The sequence below is a fragment of the Apodemus sylvaticus genome, chromosome 10 (genome assembly GCF_947179515.1).
Source record: "Apodemus sylvaticus chromosome 10, mApoSyl1.1, whole genome shotgun sequence".
Lineage (NCBI taxonomy): Eukaryota > Metazoa > Chordata > Mammalia > Rodentia > Muridae > Apodemus > Apodemus sylvaticus.
In genome coordinates, this window is record NC_067481.1 from 51,467,931 (window position 1) to 51,480,426 (window position 12,496).

A 12,496-nucleotide genomic window follows, 5' to 3' on the forward strand; every position below is an offset into this window, starting at 1 on the left:
TTCTTCAGGAGGGTCACAATTGTAAGGGGCACCTGGATAGCATGTTCCCCAGTGAGCATTAGGAACATGCTTGATAGAGACAGGCCTGGGGTGAACCCCCTATGTGCCTGTGCTACCTCAGGAAAGTTCCTAAATGTCTCTGCTTTACCATCTGTAAAATGGGAGTAATGACATGCACCACCTCAGTGGAGTGTCATGTTTAATTGAGGAAATGAGTGAAGCTGCCAGCTGGCTACCCAACAGGGTTCACTCCCCGCACTGACAAGAGCACCGTTTGCTAACAGGCCTGAATGTGCTTCAGGTAGCAAAGTATCCGGGCTGAGTGCATGAATCACAAAAGGGCTAAACCAAGTGCCCTTCCTCTTTGCCAACGGCTGGTCTCCTAGCTTCCCAGACAGCCCAGGCTAACAGCTCACTAAACTCTAGCTAATGCTGTATAAGAGGAAATGTTCTAGAGCATTTGTAAAAATAAATACTGAAAACGAGAGCCCTTTGATTTTGATGCCTCCTGCATGTGACATACTTCTGATGTCTGAGGGCTGCAGCAGCTGTTTTGTGTCCATGAGGCTTCCAGTGTGAGGCTGGAAAACACAGGAGGATCTTGGCTGAGGAAGGAGAGGGGGCTGAGGACCCGCTGTGTCAGGAGCAGCAGCACCTCCTGAAATGCCTGGCCTTCAGGCTTCTTGTCCTGTCTGCTGCTTCCGAATGCCTTTATTCAAAGCCACCGGGATCTGCAAGGTCTGTTCCTCAGACCGGTCTATGTCAGACGATGATACCAGCTATGATGTCACATCCCTCTCTGTGCTTGCCACGACCAAGAGGCGGTCGGAAAGCTCATGGTGCCTTCCCACTCCGGAGGTGAGCGCTCCCACTCTGGAGGTGAGTGCTCCCACTCTGGAGGTGAGTGCTCCCACCCCGGAGGTGAGTGCTCTGGGGCTACAGACCCCGAGGACTCTCGGGACCCCAGAGTAGAGAGGTGAGCAGCCCTGAGGAGCCATTGCACATACTGACTCTGACTGCGTGGCAGAGAGCCTGGACTGACTGACAGTGCACATTTGTCACCACAGTCCTTGGATAGTCTCAAGGGTCATTTTGCCCATTGTGACTTTGTTGTTAATCCATTTGGTTTCTTGATACAAGGTCTCGCCATGCAGCTCTGGCTCCTCTCCCACTCAGCCTCCTGCTGCAGCCTCCAAAAGGCTGGGGTTGCAGGTGTGTCACCACACCCAGCTGGGGTTACAGATGTGTCACCTCACTTGGTTTTGGCCTGATTTTTTGCTTAATGCCCCAAATCTGCAGCACTGTGAGAGGAAGGAGCACATTGGTCCTGTGCATGAGTCAGAATTTTAGAGGTGGAGGCAGGAGTGACCCTACCAGAGAGCTCTACTGCAGGGGTGGCCCTGCAAGGACAAGACAAAGGAGAAACCCTGAGTCATGCTGCCTCTGTGTGTGAGCAGACATGAGATGTCCAGGGACAGAGAAGAGAAGAGTTAACCGGTCTGGAGAGTCAGGGGCTGGGGCCTGCCAAGCTCTCAATGGGCGCATCACTGGAGAGAGGAGAGCATGGAGTTGAGCGCAGAGGACCAAGACCACCTGGAGTCGCCATCTGACTTGTGCCCCTTCCCACACACCTGCCTATGCATCTTTTTTTTTTTTTTTAATAGTGCTGGGGATTGGATCCAGAACACCATACTTGCTATGTAAATGTTCCCTCTACCACCGAGGCACATTCTAGCCCAGATGAAGCAGGGAAGTGTGTGTGTGTGTGTGTGTGTGTATGTGTGTGTGTGTGTGTGTATGTGTGTGTATGTGTGTGTATGTGTGTGTGTGTATGTGTGTGTGTGTGTGTGTGTGTGTGTGTGCATACATGCTTTGTCTTACTGAACTGAACTTGTTCTGGTTCCTTTTTCTTTGATCCAAGTCAGGTCCATTTCTTACTAAATCTGTGTGATGCTGCCTGTCTTAGGGTTTCACTGCTGTGAACAGACACCATGACCAAGGCAACTCTTATAAGAACAGCATTTAATTGGGGCTGGCTTACAGCTTCAGAGGTTCCGTCCATTTTATCATCAAGGCAGGAACATAGCAGCATTCAGGCAGGCATGGTGCAGGAGGAGCTGAGAATTCTAGGTCTTTGTCTGAAGGCAGCTACGAAAAGACTGCCTTCCAGGCAGCTAGGACAAAGGAAGGTCTTAACGGCCATGCCCACAGTGATGCACTGCCTCCAACAAGGCCACATTTCCAAATAGTGATGTTCCCTAGGCCAAGCATATTCAAACCACCACATTGCTTCAAAGATGAGCCCTAGGGAATTACTAAGACTAAGTCTGGGACTTGCCTGGACAGTCCAGCCCATGGGCACTGTATTGTGAACTGTATACCTAGATCATTAACTCTACCAATTACTGTTGTTGTTGTTGTTGTTGTTGTTGTTGTTGTGTTTTGTTCTCGGCTGAGACAGGGTGTAACTGGCTAGTCTTATGTTGACTTGACACAAGCTGGAGTCATCTAAGAAGAGAAAACTTCAGTTGAGAAAATGCATCCATTGGATGAGGCTGGAGGCAAGCCTGTGGGACAGTTTCTTATTTAGTGACTGAAATGGGAGGGCCCAGCCCATTGTGAGTGGCACACCCCTGGGCTGGTGGACTTGGGTGCTATAAGAAAGTAGGCTGAGCAGGCCATGGAGAACAAGCCAGTAAGCAGCGCCCCTCCTTAGGTTCCTGTTCTGACTGCCTTTGATAATTAACTGTTATATGGAACCCTTTCCTCCTTCCTAGGTTGCTTTTGGTCATGGTGTTTCATCACAGCAGCAGAAACCCTAACTAAGACACAGGGTCTCACTGTGGAGCCCTGGCTGTCCTGGAACTCACTATGCAGACAAGGCTGGTCTTGAACTCACAGAGATCTGTTTGCCTGCTCCACCGTGCCTGGCATTGTATTTTGCATTGTTGTCACAAAGGTCCTGACAGAACAACCCGAAGGATGAAGGATTTGGCTTAGTTCACAGCCTCAGATGGTTCTGTGTATCATGGCTGGGAAGGCAGGGCCTGGAAGCTTAGTTCATGTGGCAGCAGGAGTTTGTGGTAGAGGCCGTTCGCCATTCACATCGCAGTAGACCAGGAAACAGAATGACAAGAAGCAGCCAGGAATAATACACTAAGGACCAAGTGATGTGCTTATAAAAAGATCAAGAGAGGGGGGCTATGTCCTATAGAGGTGTGGGGGAGGGGTACCTCGGCAGGCCCGGGCTGAGGCATTCTTCCCCCTGAGGGACCAGCCACACAGAATAGCAGTATAGAACAGAGTTTATTCAGGGCATGGGGAGGGGAATTAAGAGGGTAGCAGAGGCAGAGAAAGGCAGAGAGAGAGAGAGAGAGAGAGAGAGAGAGAGAGAGAGAGAGAGAGAGAGAAGAGGAATAGAGGCTGGCCATAAACACATGGAGAGAGGGGGGGGAAGGGAATGGGGAGAGGGGGAAGAGCAAGAGACATGGACTAGGCAAGCAGCCCCTTTTATAGTGGGTCAGTCACACCTGGCTGTTGCCAGGTAACTGTGGGCCAGAGCTTAGACAGAAGGCTAACACCAAGTCTCAGCAATCTACTTCTTCCAGAATGCCCTCCCTCTCCCCTCCCACCACCCCATCTCCCACCCCCACCCAAGCTTTCAGACATTCCCAAAGTAGTGTCTCTTCAGATTCAAACCACACCAGCCAACCAACCTCAGGCAACCCAGACATGGAGAACCAGCCATCAAGGAGAAAGCCACCAGGGGCGTTTCTGTCTCTTCAGATAAACAAGACTGAGTCACCGGAGAGGCTAAGGAAGGTGCAGCTGTACCAGCCCTGCCCTGCCCTGCCCTGCCTTGCCCTACCTGTGGCCCTCTGGAGTGGGTACCCGCAGGGCTAAGGAGCAGTTTCTTGGGCGCTCAGCCTGGCTGGCCAAGCAGATGTTGGGCTGAGGTCTGCAGCCATGGAGAAGCGTCTTCTCAGTAGTGTCCTAAGTTGAGCTAATGCTCACAGTCATCCCCCTGCCAAAGTCCATGACTCCACTCACAGACTCCTTGTTTTGGCTCCTCATTTAGAATGCTCCCTAGCAGGAGACCTGAAGGGACACATCCAGAATGCAGAGCTGTAATCCCCACAACAACCTGCCTCCTTGACCAGCCATCTGAGGAGCTAGTGAGCTCTGGCCACAGCCCCAACCCCCGACCCCCACGTGCTCAGTGTCCTTCAGCTCAACACATCCTGCCTGTCTTGGGCCACCTTCTTTTTTGAAATACCTCCTGCTCCTTGGGAACTGAGAATCCTTGTCAGGATGTCAAATCCTTTATACTGACTGGAGACAGACACACTGGCATGTGATGAACAGACACACATATCCAGATATATGTGTGTCTGATCCTCGTGCCCTGATCTGGGCAACTCACCTAACCATCGGCCGCCATTCTCCACCACAGGCCTCAGGCGTGGGCTTTGCTGAGACAGATCCCCGGTGCAGTCACACTTCAGGCCACAGCAAATTCTGACAAATACTCCTCCTCTCTAGACCTCAGTTTCCCCTTTTGCACTGCAGTATCTGAGGATGTACAAGCAGAACCAGGACCTCTTGGCTCATTCCAAGTTGATGAAGCTTCTGTTTTAAGAAGAGTCTTTGTCCACTGGAGGCTTCCTGGGGAAGCTACCCACTGCTGCGGCTCAAGGGTCTGAGTCGGATATCAGGGCAGGAGACAAGGCTTCATTTGTTTCCTGGTATTTGCTGAGTGGACAGAACCTGTCTGATTGCTGGGTTCTGGGTAATGCCTGTCCCTTTGGGCCTCAAGGTAGGCACACTAGTCCTGTGAGTTTCATTCAGTTAGGCCTCAGGAAATCTCCAGTTGACTACCTCAAAGAACACCACAGGCTTCCAGTTTCCAGAACCCAGTCTCCAGGGCTCCCCTAGCTCAATCACATCTTAGTGTTTGCGAGCAAGTTACTCAAGGACTCCATGACAAGCCAGCAGCAAGCCACATTCTGGTGGTCTTCCAGAAGAAGGGGCCCCTGGATCCACCAGAGTATCCTCCCTGGATAGAAACTCTGATCAAACTGGCTAATACACAAGCAATATAATAATATACATTGCTTCAGTAATGATTCAATGACAAGTTCTCAGAGAATGCCTGCAAGAATCAATCTCTGTCTTTCTCTCTGTCTCTCTCTCTCTGACAAAATGGCTGCCAGATAGTAATATGACCCCCTCCTCAGAGATTCTCTTTGCCAACTTTTTTTTTTAAAGATTTTTTTGAGTACATAGTTGTTGTTTTCAGACACACCAGAAGAGGGCGTCAGATCTCATTACGGATGGTTGTGAGCCACCATGTTGTTGCTGGGATTTGAACTCAGGACCTCTGGAAGAGCAGCCGGTGGTCTTAACCTCTGAGTCAACTCTCCAGCCCCACCAGCCTTTAACCAAGAGCCACCAGGCTTTCCAGGTATGGGGTTGATGCCCCTCCCTCCTCCGGCTAGTACAGGGCGGCTGTTCTTTGAAACCAGAGGCGGGGCTCCCAATAGACAGCTAAGGTTCAGGAGCTGAGGAAGGGCTGCTGAGCAGGCAGGAACATGGTGGCTACCACTGTTGGCTGAGGATGCCAGGTCAAGAAGAGAGTTCAGCTCTTTCCCAGCAGTTGGGACAGCCTAGAGAGGAGGGGAGGAGGTCCCTGTGTGCCCAGCCCAAACCCCAAGGAGCATCAACAGCTACAAAGGGCTTTAACAGCCAGGAGACTCAACTCAAAGTCCCAGCAGCTGAGGCTTGCAGGGTCTAAGCTGCCAGGAGATCCTTCAGGCCACATTGTTTACCTTTATTCTTAGAAACAGGAAGTGGGAGCTTCCTGACAGCAAGCTGATGTCATTCACGAGTCCTGGGGTTGCTCAGGGGGCCTACCACTTTCAAAGGAGTGTGGCTAACGCCTCACACAAAGAAGTGTAATCAACCTGCAGCTTGCCTCTCTGGCCTCCCGCTCTGTTCTCGGTACACTTTTGTCCTCAGCCCTGTCCCCACAAGGCTGTCCTTGACCGCAGGCCCTACTATAGGTAGCGTCCTAAGCCTTCCTCCCGGTCTTTCTGGTTCTGATGCCTCCGCTGTGCTAACCCCTCTCTGCTCTCGTTCCTCCCCTGTGCCCATTCCTTGTGTGCCAGTGTTTTCCAGGTTCTAACATCTTCCTGGGGAACTCTGAGGGGTTTACACGTGCTTATGTCAGGAAGCAGCACTTGAACAACCACAGTTTCATCTGGGAGCTGATGATTGCTTTTTACTTTGGGCATCAGCCAAGGTCGGAGTCTAAAAGAGGAAGGATGACGGCTGCTCTCAGAATGATAATTTGAAAAGAAATACTGGACTGGAGAGATAGCCCACGGCTTAAGAACACTGGCTGCTCTTTCAGAGGACCCAGATTCAATTCCCAGCACCCACATAGTAGTGCATAGCTCCAGGGCATCCAGCGCCATCTTCTGGTCTCCATAGGCATTGCATACATACACATGATGCACAGACATAAATAAATAAACCTTTTTTTTTTTTTTAAAGAAAGAAATGTTTCGACCGGGTGGTGGTGGTGATTGCCTGTAATCCCAGCACTCTGGGAGGCAGAGGCAGGCGGATTTCTGAGTTCCAGGCCAGCCTGGTCTACAGAGTGAGTTCCAGGACAGCCAGGGCTACACAGAGAAACCCTGTCTCGAAAAAACCAAAATCCAAAAAACCAAAAGAAAGAGAGAGAGAGAGAGAGAGAGAGAGAGAGAGAGAGAGAGAGAGAGAGAGAGAGAGAGAGAGAGAGAGAAAGAAAGAAAGAAAGAAAAAGAAAGAAAGAAAGAAAGGTTTCAGAGATGCTAAAGAGCATTACCCTTAGCTCTGGCCCTGCTTTGCTGATTAATCCTGGGGAATGCAGTGGACTTCTGACCTTGGACAAGCCCAGAGCCTCCTAATTCAGTGCTGGCAGAGTCTTCCTCCCAGTCCTGGCTTCCCCCACTAGCCTGGAAGCTGCAGCCCTACTGCTGTTGGCGGCCTTGCCCCTGGGCTCTGTTCACTCTGCTCTCTGCCTGTGATTTTTCTCACAGGTGGCTGTTGAGAACGCAGTTCCAGCTTTCTCCCCACAGAGGTACACAAAGGCCACACCCCAGCCAAACAGTGGATGTGACTCTCTAGCTCAGGGCCAGAAGCAAGCAACCTTGGGTCCCCATGGCCCCTCAGCTTCAACCTGAGTCTGCTATGGGATCAAGCAGGCTGCTGGGGTTCCAAACCTGGAAAAAAAGTGCATGAAAATGGACTTCCTTTCTAGGACGCCCTGGGACTGTAGAATGAGTGAGACGCAGATGTCAGTCCTGCTGAAGGCACTCAGACCCAGAGAGGTACTCCTGGAAGCCCTTGCCCTGGCAACCCAGACACAAAGGGTCTGGGGCTCCCAGCAACAAGTGTTTCCTGACCAAACCGGCTGCAAGCCAAGCACAGCCTGGCCGCGTTCAGGTCAAAGCAATAGTGTGGCCTTTGCCCTCAGCTTCCGGTCCTGCAGTGGGAACAGAGGCGGGATTAAAGGCACTGTGTGAATCCAGAGCTTCGCTGGTCTCTCTCACAAGTGCATGCGTCTCACAGTGAGAAACCTAAATGCACCAACAGCTAGATACCATCAGTCAGCAAGCACCGCAGACGCACGCCCACCCGCCCGCTGCTCCTAGAGTCCCCTGGGCACCTGAGAGCAGCAGGACTTTGCCATGCAGACTGTGGGAGACGCGCATCCTGACAATTTGTCAGAGGCTCAGAGGTACAGATAGCAAATTGAGACCAGGCAGCCAGTCGCTGTCACCCTTTGGGGGGGTCACTGTCCCTGAGGGTCAGTCATTCAGGAGTGTGTGAGGGGGCCCTGGGTCCTCCTGTTTCTGCCTCACCCCACTTCCAGGCTCTGGGTCCTTGGGGGAGTGATGCTTGTGACCACTGAGGGGTCGTGTGCAGAGCTCTCAGCCAGACTGCCTGTCCTCGTTTCTTTCCCCTCTTGCTTTGGCAGCTCCAGTCTCAGCGTATTGCTTTTCCCCAGAGCCATGGAAGTAGCTCTCCATGACCTTCACCTTGACGATGGTTTCGAAGGACACAGAAGCCAGGTGCCATAAATGAAAGACTAAATAAACTGAAATTACTCTAAAAGTTTCTGTGACTCAGAAGACATTATTGGACTGGAGAGGTGGCTCAGGGGACTGCTCTTTCAGAGGTCCTGAGTTCAATTCCCAGCAACCACATGGTGGCTCACAACTGTCTGTAATGGGATCCGATGCTCTCTGAAGACAGTGACAGTGTACTCACATGCATAAAATTAATAAATAAATCTTAAAAAAAGAAAGGCATGCTGGGCGGTCATGGCGCACGCCTGTAGTCCCAACACTCTAGGAGGCAGAGGTAGGCGGATTTCTGAGTTCAAGGCCAGCTTGGTCTACATAGTGAGTTCCAGGACAGCCAGGGCTACACAGAGAAACCTTGTCTCGAAAAACCAAAAATAAATAAATAAATAAATAAATAAAAATTAAAAAAAAAAGACAGGCCCAGAATGGGAGACAACATCTACAATTCATGTATTTGATAAGAATCCAGTTTCTAGTTCTAGGAAAAGGCATCTATGTATCTATACACACACACACACACACACACACATATATATACATACATACACACATATACATATGCACACACACATAATATATTATACATAATACATATATACATATACATTATGCATTATACATATACATAGACATTATACATAGACCTTGGAGCTTCTTTCCTTCCTAGTGCTGGGATTACAGGTGTGCACCATGACAAGACTTGAGAAAAAAAATTCTTTTTTAAAATATATATATATACATAAAATATATATATATATTATATGTAAGTATACTGTAGCTGTCTTTAGACACACCAGGAAAGGGCATCAGATTTCATTATGGATGGTTGTGAGCTGGGATTTGAACTCAGGATCTTCGGAACAGCGGTCAGTGCTCTTAACCACTGAGCCATCTCTCCAGCCCCAGAAACATTCTTTAAACATTGTAGTACTTGGAGAGGAGGCAAAAGCTCCGTGAGTGTTAGTCCACAAGAAGAAGCATTAAGGGGTTTGGAAGCGTTTCCAGGGAATTAAGTCCCGCAGCTTGTTCTTCTCACAGTGAGAGGTTTGCACGGGCCCCCTTAGAAAGTCTGTGGGGACTTTGCACAGGGAAAGATCAGCGAGACTGGTTCACGGGTTGGCCTGGCTGGGAACTACAGCTCACTCTGTGCCCAATCCAGCTAGGAAGAGGAGTCAGGAGCTGGCTGAGCAACACTCCCATTCTTCACAGCCGAGCAGGGGTCACCTGTGGCCCTCCCAGGAGGCCTGGCTCCAAGCACCATTAGTTAGATCTTGGTGGTGGTAAAGGAGCGAAACCCGATGAGATGCTCTGACATTTCTTGAGCAAAAATGAGGCAATCTTAACTCATGCAACTGTCAGAAAGGCTGATGGTATAGAAGAGAAACTGTTGGTGCCCTCTGGCCGTAGGCTCTTGTGGGCCTGTGGACTCGTCCCTGTAGCTCCTCCTCAGAAATGGCCTCTCACGTGCATAGGCCTGGAGGCTCCGCTCAGCTCTGAGTGCCGCACGAGGCCTGCATGGACCTCAGGGTGAGCGCTTGAGGCTGGGAATCCAGGGCAGCGTGTGACTCAGACCCAGGGGGCTGCCCGGGTAAGAAGTGGGCAGCTCCTGTTTGTTCCAAATCTTCAGCCTCTCAGGCAACCTGGAGAAAAACAACCCTTCCAGCAGGAAATGGCCACATAGTCCGGCCTGCAGTGCAGAGAGCCAAATCCTGGACTGGACAAATGCAAAAACAAAACTTGAAAAAGGCAACTCTCACAATAGAAAGTTAAAAAAAAAAAAAAAACAGAAAGAACCCTTTTTATTTCTCTTTTATTACTATAAACACTACACATTCACTATAGAAAAGTTTTAAATGCAGATAAGTAAAAAAGAATAAAACGTCCATAATCTCACTCATCACCAGGAATAACTGATGCTAACTGTTATTGCATGTTTTCTCAGGTTTAGCCTATTTTCCTCTTACCCCAGGTCAGAATGTGGACATTCCTTATAGATTTTTTAGACTCTGTAGGGGGTCGGTGGGCTTTTCCCCATTTCAATAGGTGCACACTGTCTTAGTCCATTTTCTGTTGCTATTACAGAATATCTGAGACTGGTAATTTATAAAGAAAAGAGGTTCATACTAGTTCACAGTTCCGGAGTCCGCTGTGGTAGGTAGGCGATGGGAGGAGTCCGCTGTGGTAGGCGACGGGATTTTGCTGCTTCAGTGCTTGGTGTAAGCACGTGGGGCAGATGGGAAAGGAACTCGGAGTCACATTTGCTCGATCCAGCCTCTGTCTTGTGCTCACTAATGTGCTCACTAAAGGCAGTGGGTGGCCTCGATTGGCCCCGGGCTTCCCCCGTCCTGCTTCTGCCTCGGATCGTAGGCATGGACCATCGTCCCTGACTCCAGTGGCCGTTCTGAGGAAAGTCTATGAAGGCAGGAAGGAAGGCCTTTGTGTTTCGCTCTTATCCGTCTGTGTGGTGTGAACTCACTGCAAGCAAATGCTATTTTCAGAATTGAAATTTCTATGAAAAAAAATGCTTTCTAAAATAATGAATAAAAGACAGAGGGCAAAATGGAAGAGACATTTGCTACATACACAGCAGGCTTGCTTTTCATAAGTGTAAAAGAGCCCGTACAGATCAATAAGATTAGAATCAGCCTGCAGGTGGGGGAGGGAAAGAGAGCCAGATGCCAACAATTCCCCAAGGGAAAACACAAGCCACCCCTAAGCAGGTGATGAATGCTCATTTGCATAAATAATCAAGGAAACATTGAGCTGAAGGTTCCACATATACACAAGTAATGGACCACTTAACCAAAGAGTAGTTGAATGGATAGCTTTACACACACGCGCGCGCACACACACACACACACACACACACACACACATGCTGTTACACTTCTGCTTCTTATATGTGTGCATTTGTATTCTGTGTATGCACACATGCCATGATGCGCATGTAGAAACCAGAGGACACAAAAACTAAGAAGATATAAATGCTCACTGACCAGATTGGTGAGGATGGAAAAACAGGACAGAGTCAAACACAGTGGGCGAGGCTCGCCAAGCACCAGCTGGGCAGCAGGAAGGAGCTGGGTGTCCTGTCCCCTCCCTGGAGTGGCACTGGCCAGGTGTCAGATCCTTAGAGGGGCAAGTCCTTTACACCACCCTTCCCCCAACAGGGATTTATCCGTGGAATAACTGTTCATGGTACTGAGATGCAGAAAACTCAGAAAATAGCCACATTAAATACTAGATGAAGTGTGTTAGTACTCTGTGTTGAGCAAAATGTCACACATGTGATGTGGTTCCAGTGTGACTCCCCCCCCCCCCCCCCCCGCAGGATTCACGAGGAGGCTTGGTCCTCAGCGTGTAGTGTAAGAGGCTGGAGAAGGATCCATCCTCATAAAAGGATTAATGTGGTCTTTTGGAGTGGGTTCATATTCTCTTGACATTAGATCTCAAAACAGCAAAGCAAGCAAACAAATATCAAATTACAAAGCACCCCACACCTTCTTACCTACTACCAGGCATTTTCACTGTGTGCTCAGAAATCAACATTTTTAGGGATAGGATGTAGCTCAGTGGTAGAGTGACATTCATTGTGTGTGATGCCCCTGGTGTGTTCATCACTATAAAACATATAATTTAATTTAAAAAGTGGTTTCAGGGCCAGTAAGTGGCTCAGTGTGTGAAGGTGCTTGCTGCCAAGCCTGGGTGATGCAAGTTCTATCCCTGAGACCATAGTGGAAGGAAAGAATCAGCTCCTAGAAAATGTCCTCTGGTTGCGTGTCATGGCATGTGTGCATACACAGAATACAAATGCACACATACAAGAAGCAGAAGTGTAACAGCGTGTGTGTGTGTGTGTGTGTGTGTGTGTGTGTGTGCGTGTGTGTAAAGCTATCCATTCAACTACTCTTTGGTTAAGTGGCCCATTACCTGTGTGTATGTGGAAACTTCAGCTCAATAAGAATAAGAAGATGCTGACAGGGCAAATGCCGGCATCAGTGGATCTTGTCACCCTGGTTGTGAGGAGGGGAATAACAGGTGTGTCATCAACATCAGCCTCCAGGGTGGCCTGTGATCCCTGCTTCCCAGAATTCAAGATATTTGCAATCCCTTCCCCTCGCTTAGGGGAGAGGTGGGGCTAGAGAGGAGCAAGGGTCTGCTAAGACTGGGTTATAGAAACGCTGTAGCAAAGACAAAACCAAACAAAACACCTTGTAGAAACATTTGCCAGCGTGGTGGTACACACCTTTAATGAGCTGTGTACACTTGAGAGGTAGAGGCAGATCTCTGAGTTCTAAGCAGGTCTGGACTACAGAGTGAGTCCCAGGCCAGTCAGAGCTGCAGAGTGAGACCCTGTCTCAAAA

At 49.5% G+C, this 12,496-nt stretch overlaps 1 long non-coding RNA gene across 1 annotated transcript; it reads right to left on the reverse strand.

Moving 5' to 3' along the window:
- Positions 1-1,885: 1,885 nt before the first annotated feature.
- On the reverse strand, positions 1,886-5,263 carry LOC127695324 (uncharacterized). Its single transcript, XR_007979964.1, has 3 exons — positions 4,424-5,263; positions 3,869-4,098; positions 1,886-2,148 (listed from the first exon to the last, which is right to left on the reverse strand). It is a non-coding gene; the product is annotated as an uncharacterized LOC127695324 (long non-coding RNA).
- Between the last annotated feature and the right edge of the window lie 7,233 nt (positions 5,264-12,496).